Here is a 7649-nt window from a genome sequence, read left to right as displayed (position 1 = left end):
CAGCCCAGCTCATCCTGTCTCAGCTGCAACGCACAGCTCCCGGCAGCAAGGCTAGGACCCACTTGGCACAAGCACCCAGCCTGGCACAACATGGTTCTGGCTGCAAGGCTAAGGATTGCATGGCATGGCACACAACCAGCCCAGTTTGGCCCATCCTGGCTGTGGTGTGCGGTTCCTGGTTGCAAGTTTGGGACCCAAGCAGCATGGTACGGAGCCAGCCTGAACCAGCTCTGCCCATCCCCTCTGAGCTGTGCCATGCTGTGTGGGTCCTGGCTTTGCAGCACAGAACTGCACACAGCAGCTGGGATGATCCAGGCTGGCTTGGCTTCATGCTGCACTGTGAGGGTTCTGGCCTTGCAGCTGAGAACCACATGGTGCCGCACAGAGCCAGCCCAGCCTAGCCCATCCTGGCAGCACAGTTGCCAGCTGCAAGGCCAGGACTCACGCGGCACAGCACAGAGGGGTCCTATGCCACATCATGCACTCCCAGGCCTTGCAGCCGGCACTGTGTTGTGCCAAGCTGGGCTGTGTGCTGGCCAAGGCCAGCAGGGCTGTTCTGCTTCCCTCACCTCCAGCTGCTTTTGCCCCTGCCGTGTCCCATCACTCTGGGTGGGTGGGGTAAGCTTCAGCAGGAGGCTCCTGCCAAGTGCATGGAGCTCCAGCTGCCTTCCATTCACTCCACTTGTCTAGCTGGATGAGCAGCCCACGCAAGCACACAGAGCAGGTGGAAGGCAGCCAGGAATTGGAACTAGATCTCTCTGTGCTGGGCAGGAGCCTCCCTCTGAAGTTTCCCCCCCACCTACCTGCCCAGAGCAGTGTGGTATAGCAGGAACAGGAGTTGCAACTGGAGGCAAGGGGAGCAGAACAGTCCTGCTAACTCCAGCCAGTGCACGCAGCTTCCAGTGGGGCTGTTCCCAGTGCAGCTGCAGCCAGCTGGGTGCTGCTGTGCTCCCCTTGCCTCCAGGGGCCACTCCTCCTCCCACTCCTGCCCCCTGCTGCGCCTCTCCAGGCAGGTGTTGGGGGAGGGACGCTGCAGCTCGGCAGCTCCTGTTGGAGGTGAGGGCAACAGAAGAACATCTGGCCTGCTGCAGCCACACTGGAAATTGCCTCACCAGAAACTGCGTCCCCACCCGACTTACGCTGTGGCACCAACAGGCTCTGATCTGACTGTAGTCTGGAGCAAAGACACAGCCCTAGCCCAGCACCCTAGCTGCAGTGTAGAGCCAGTACTGCTGCCCTCTGGTTTTTGCTGGGACACTGCATGGCTTCCTTTCCTGCCCTTCCCTCCCAGACTGCCAATCCCCAGGCTAAATGATAACCCAGGAGTGGGCAAAATGTGGCTCATGGGCTGGATGCGAACCACCAGGCCACTCTATCTGGCCTTTGGGGCCCCTAAAAATTTAGAAAACTAGTATTTATCTGCCCCTGGGTGCCTGTCATGCATCCTCAATGACTTGCCAAAACTCAGTAAATGGCCCTCTGCCCGAAATAATTGTCCACCCCTGTGATAACCGCTAAGCTAGAACCAGTTATCACTGAGAAGACTGGTTAAACGATCAAGCATTTAACCATTCCCATCCCCACCCCCTACTACCTGCCCTATCGCTGCCCGCATCACCACCTGTCCCCCTACTGCCTGCAGGGGGGGAGGGGGGAGAACACAACAAATGTAAGATCATCCTCCAATAATTAGATTCTATACATAGAAAATTATAAAAATTAATAGATTATCCACATGTAGAACCTAATTATCGGGGGCGGGGGCGAGTCATCTTAAATTCAGGCTAGCCTTGGATTTCAGTAAATAGGGTAGTTTTTACATTACTTTATAGCTGCAATGTACCCTTTCAGGTTCTGTATGAAGTCACTAATAGGCTGGTGACAAAGCATTAAATCTAAACAGGATAGAGAAGTATATTAAGAAAAGTTAATGATCCAATAAACACCACGTTATGAAGAAATCTCTCTATACAAGTAAATTTTATAAATTCTTTTATGATGTCTTTCACGCCATAACAGTAACAGGGCACTGGAAAAGGTTTATCTTCTGGCTTTACCACTGACCTTTTTCCACAGGTGAAAACCTGTAGCATTTATTTTGCCTTCTTCAAAACTTTTGGGGAACATGATAAAAATACAGATCTCCATTAAAATTCCATCCAGACACTCTGATTGCAAGTTTCAGACTGGAGTGATTCTCATGCTAATGTTATACTCTTGAAAAATATTACACAAAATTAGCATTTCATCAATATTCAACGGCTCCAATACTTTCTAATCTTTTGATTTCTTTCAAAAGCTTTCAACTGAAAACATTAATAATAAGCCAGCATCAATAACGTTAAATGCTGCAAAAAGTTGAACTCCCTCAACCTCAGCAGTTTCTTGTAATGAATCCTACAAAGATGGACTTTTATTATTATTTTGACAATCTGTGGGCAGCTCAATTCCCCACTTTTGTTAAGTAACCATTGTTAGTAAAATAAGCTCATCACATAAGGTATTATCACTGTGTTACAAGCAGATTGTATAGCTGAAGAATACCATTCCCTGCAGATGACTCTGTAAGTGGTGGGGACCTAAGGTAACTATGTTGAATCATGCATTACTGTACAATATGAACTGTAATTTTTATGTAAATCTTAGAAGCTTAGTGTGTTATCGTATAGTAATTAACCAACCTGAAACTAAAGCATTTTATCTGCATAAGAATAAAGTATTCACTTCAAAAGCACTGAAAACAACCAAAACTTTCATGAACCCTGAGGAACAGACTTCCACCTTCAGCTTCCGCTGTGCAAAAATGAAGTTTATTTTCTACTATGGGGAATTTTTACCATCTTCAATTTTCTCTAAGCCTCAGGAGAGGCGTATGTGCCCAAAAGCTTGTAGAAAAATACATATTTTTTTGTGATTTCTTAGTTGGTCTAATAAGAGGTATTATCTCTGAACCAGGAGTTCTAGAGTTTTGTATTTCTGAAAACAACCAACATACAAATGAGCAGATAAACTAGAAATGTAGACCTACAGTACTGCTCCAAGTGGGTGCAGGGGCATACCTTGAACAAGTCTGGGCACAGCCATGCCCCATCTACCCTGAGGAAATTTACTGTAGTAACAACTGTTTACCCTTAACTAAGTGAAATAACATACATTTCGTGACCGCACACAAGAATGATTCAAGAGGAAAAGGCAAAGGAGAAATGCATCACTTTGGATTTTGTAGGGATAAACATGTTTGTTCCAACCACTGCAGGTTGAAGCGACAGAGCACCCACATGGAAGTACTGCACTAATACAGCCAGTACCTTGCCAGAGGTGACACACCCATTACTTCAAGTACTTGCCTTTGTTCAGGATCTCCTATCTGTCTGAACTCTCCTGCTTAATTACCCCTTAAGCCAGATCACCCTCCTTAGGTAAAAGCTGCAAGAAATAATGTCACTAGTCCACTATCTGAAGCCAGAAATCAAACTGTGAATAACAAACTGAATGTATTATTTGCTCTCCCTCCCTGCCCAGAATACCTCCAGATCTATCTTCTTCCAAGAATCACTATCACTCGCAGTTACAACCTCAAACAACTTCAATGAGCAACCCATATTTGGATCTCTTTCTGAGAATATCATGGAAGATGAGATCATTTCTGGAGCATCCAAACAGGGGGCACAGCAGCACAGCCTCTCTCCTTACCTAGCTACATCTGCTCGCATGGGATAAGAAATCATTTGACAAAGACCCAGCTGTCAAAGGAGACAGACAATATTCTACTGCTGAGCAATAGCTCCAGAGAAGCGTGTAAGAAGGTGACAACCTTCTCAGAAAGTGCAGGACGTGGGGGGGAGGAGTCTGTCCCCAGCACATCTTTCTTTCTCTAGAGATGGCCCAGGTAGTCTGGAGTTTGGCAGAAGGCAAGGCATGGTGGCACTTTAAAGACTAGGACTGTCCAATTTCTGGACAGACCTGACTCCTCCCTCCCCACTGCTGCACACAGCACTCTCAGCTTCTTGTCATGCACACCACATAGGCAGCCCATTCCTACAAAGCATGCAGCCCAGATCCCACCATGCAGGCAGCACCCTTTCCACCCCTCCCTCCATGCACAATGGGAAGACAGCCTAGGATGCAGCACAGACAGCCAAGAGCTCCCTCTCCCTTGCTATGTGCACAGCATGGGTACCATTACCTCCTCTTACTGTGCCACCCTGCCTCAAGGACCAGAAGCAGGAAGTGGAAGCTGGAGGAGGGAGAGAGAGCCCAGAGACCCTGGCAGCCAGTGCAGAAGGAGCAATAGGGTGGTAGTGAAGTAGGAAGCCTTGGCTGGACAGAAGCCTGCAACCTGCATGTTAACACCTCATGTGCCACATGCAGCCTGCAGGCTGCCAGTTAGTTATACAGCTTCTTTACAGTGTAACAAAGTGCCACCCCGTCTTAACCTTCTTTCTTTATTTACCTAGAAATGCTCCAGAAAAACCCTCATCATCATCTTCACATTTTACTCAACTAAAATATTGCGCTAAGAAAAATAACAGAAGGGTAAAGCTTCAGACACACAATACAATTACTCTAGAGTATTTACTTTGAATTTAATTCCATAATGAACAGCAAAGACACATAAAATTCTCTTATCTCCCTGTCTTATCCAGGTGCAATTACAGCACCAGACCCTCAAGTAGCAGAACAGCTAGTCTGCATTAGGCAAAAAGACTACCTCAGATGATACTAACAGGTAGGGTCATCTGTGGGATAGGCTGAACAGCTGAGAGAAACAGAGCCTTTAAATTAGGGATGTAAATGTAAATATTGTTTTAAAAGTTATCCATTTAACCTCCTCAAATTATATTGATTAAACAGTTAACCCAAGTGTAGTAACCTCTAGCAGGAAGCCATGGGTCCGGGGCAGCAGGTGTAGCTGAACCACTAAGGGGTGCTGCCCAGCTGCAAAACCACAGGTTCCCCTCCCCCTCAAGGGCTGGGGCTGCAGATTTCTCTGTCCAGATCTTCATGCCACAGGGAGGAAGGGACAGCAGAAGGTGCTGGGCTCCTCCACAGGGGAGCCTTCCCTTCACAGCAGCAAGACTCCTAGTTCCATGGAGGGTCTTCCCATAACCCTTACAGCAGCAGGGCCCAGGCAGGGTAACAGGTTCCCTGAGCATCCCGCCATGCTTGTCCCACCTTGGTCTGAGTCTCCTCTGTACTGCTGGGTCAAGCCCTTCCCAGCTTGCCCTGGGGAAGATGAGGTCCAGTCCCAATGGGATGCTCTCTGCCAGATGTGCTATGCCCTTCCCCTTCCTGTCTGTGGCAATGGAGCTACCTGGAGCCTGGCCCAGCCCCAAGGCAGGGCTGAGCATGCAGCTGGCATGGCCTAAAAAGGCACCATGGCAGCTGTAGCAGGCAGCGCCAGGTTGGAGAGGGGATTGAGGCTAGTTCCTTGAGCGGTGATCATAGCCCCATGGCATTCCTGAGCTCCAGGCTAGGAGGCTGCTGTTTCAGCCCTAACACTCCCTCTGGGATCCCTGCTGCTCCTCAAGAATGCCATGAGGCTGTGCTTACCATGCAAGGGGCCAGCAATGACCCCTTAGCAGCCCTTTCAGGTCCAGGCCACAATGGCATAAGTGTGGCAGAAGGCACAGGGACCCCGTCACCCTACCTGGACCTTGTCGCTGGAGGCGAGGGGGTGGCAAAACCCATCACAGGGATGGAAAGGTCCTGCCTGACCCCTGTGGGGGGACCCAGCACCTCCCTCCTTCCCTGTTGTGGTGGGATCCAGGCACAGGAGAGGTCCGCAGCCCCCAGCTCTGTCCACAGCCCCAGCCCACAACGGTGAGAAGGAGCTGCAGCTCCACAGCTAGGCTGCACCCCCAAATGGCTCAGCCACATTAACGTCCCCTGCCCATAGCTCCCTGCTAGCGGCCTGGGGCCCACGCAGTGCTGCATGCATGGTGAAGACACAAGGGGCATAGGCCAGGGCTGCTCCTGCTAGGTTTCTAAACAGTAAACGGTATAAATAAAATTGTTGTTTAACCATTTACATACATCCCTACTTTAAACATTGCTACATTAGATACATTTCTTGCTCAGTGTTTTCTCGCACCTCTGTGAAATCAGTGTGCTGTGACTCCCCAAAAACCACAGAGCTGAGTGTTTCCACCCTGATATGGTAATGCCCACCTCCGAGCAGTTTTCAACTTCTCACTAGAGATTTGAAAAGCTTCTCAGACTGGTAACCAAATTTGTTCCGCAGGGCACGGACCAGGAAGGTGGGTTTTATACCCCTTTGTCTCCTGTGCTCTGCCCCGCTGCTCAAAGACGTTTAGTTTTTGGGTGGCACTGAACCCAAAGCTGCTCTGACCATCCCTGGTGCAAGGACAGACCCGGGGCCCTACAGGCACCGACTGTGGCCGCCGGACCCCAAGAGGCGCCCACAGGGAGAGGCAGCTTTGCACCCTTGCTATGAGGCAGGGTGCCTGACGTCTCATCGGTCCGGCAGGCGACGCCAAGCGCCAGGGGCTTCAGAGAAAGCCAGGAGGGCACCCGGCGCAGGGCACCTTCCTGTCCCCCGGAACCCAGCAGCTCCGGGCCTCACGCGGGGGACCTCATGCCCTTTTCTTTTTGACAGCTCGTTGCTCCGGCTCTGCTCACCCTGCGCCTCGCCGCGGCCCCGGGCAGCTCCGCCTGGGCATCGCACTCCTGTAGAAGGCGCCCCGACCCCGGCCACCCGCCCCGAGACGCCGCATCCCGATCCCGACCCCGCCCCGGGGGAGGGGCCAGCCCCAGCCCGCCTCGGCTCCCGGGAGCAGCGCAGGCAGCACCAGCCCGGAGACAAGCTGAGCGCCCCCGCCCCGCCCCGCCCCGCCCGGGCCGCTCCAAACCTGGCGCCGTAGGTTGACGCTACCTCCCAGCCGCGAAGCCCCCTGTCCCTGTCCCCGTCCCCGCCGCTGAGTCTGAGGTGGTGACTCCCTTCTACAATGCGCGTGCGCGGCGTCTCCCTCCCCACCGGCCGAGGAGGATGCCGGGAGTAGTGCGCAGCCTGGAATCGTAGTTGCCGGCAGGTCGCAGGGCATGCTGGGAGCGGTAGTTCTCGTTTCTCCCGCCGTGCCGCTGCCCCTAGCGAGCGGCGTCTCCCTTTTCGAGCCCGGAGCTGTGATGCACCCTGGGGCTTGTAGGCGCGGGAGCTTGGCCTCGGCCGAGCGTCCATCCGGGACTCGGAAGCGGCGGGGTTGGTGAATGGCGTCGCCTAGCAGCGGCCGCCGCCTTCCATAGCGCCCGCTGCTGCAAGTGAGGGCCGTGCCAGGGCGTCCCGCGGGTGCTGCTGGGCGGGGGGAGAGTGTTGCTCTTCTGGGGGGTTCCCAGCGCGCGGAGGGGCAGGAGGATGCGTGTGGGCGCGGCCAGTTTCGGGGGGGCCCGGCCGGGGGTGCTCCGTTTGCCCGGGGCCCGCTGCTGCAAGGGCGGAGGAGTCGCCTGCCTGCACCTCTGGGGCTCTTCGGCTCCGAGAGATGGGCAACCGTAGAGCTCGTCTCGCCCCCCGGGCCTGCGGGGTCTTTCTACCTCCGTGTAGAGGCCACGGGCCGGTGCAGGGGCGAGGAGGGTGGGTGGGAAAGTCCATTTTTTCCTGTCAGGGCAGTTCTCAATTAAACTACACACTAAGA

General features: G+C 52.8%; 2 protein-coding genes across 8 annotated transcripts in view; one reads left to right on the top strand and one right to left on the bottom strand.

Moving 5' to 3' along the window:
• Positions 1-6961, bottom strand: part of TMTC3 (transmembrane and tetratricopeptide repeat containing 3) — a 73887-nt gene extending 66926 nt beyond the window's left edge. For 2 of the 4 annotated variants that reach the window (XM_019514835.1, XM_019514837.1), the window contains exon 1: positions 6873-6960. The gene's annotated coding sequence lies outside the window, so the exon portion shown is untranslated. Of the gene's footprint in view, positions 1-6642; positions 6664-6872 lie in introns of those variants that run through there. The other 2 variants (XM_019514840.1, XM_019514836.1) reach the window with 2 other exon arrangements.
• A 231-nt stretch (positions 6962-7192) lies between these two features.
• CEP290 (centrosomal protein 290) overlaps positions 7193-7649 on the top strand; it is a 118121-nt gene continuing 117664 nt past the window's right edge. For 2 of the 4 annotated variants that reach the window (XM_019514830.1, XM_019514827.1), the window contains exon 1: positions 7193-7278. The gene's annotated coding sequence lies outside the window, so the exon portion shown is untranslated. The remainder of the gene's footprint in view (positions 7279-7649) is intronic. The other 2 variants (XM_019514828.1, XM_019514826.1) reach the window with 1 other exon arrangement.

Source organism: Gavialis gangeticus, unplaced genomic scaffold, assembly GCF_001723915.1.
Source record: "Gavialis gangeticus isolate Ggan-Ray unplaced genomic scaffold, GavGan_comp1, whole genome shotgun sequence".
Taxonomy (NCBI): domain Eukaryota; kingdom Metazoa; phylum Chordata; order Crocodylia; family Gavialidae; genus Gavialis; species Gavialis gangeticus.
Note: the sequence above shows the minus strand (reverse complement) of the source record. Positions and strands in the feature narration are given on the sequence as shown.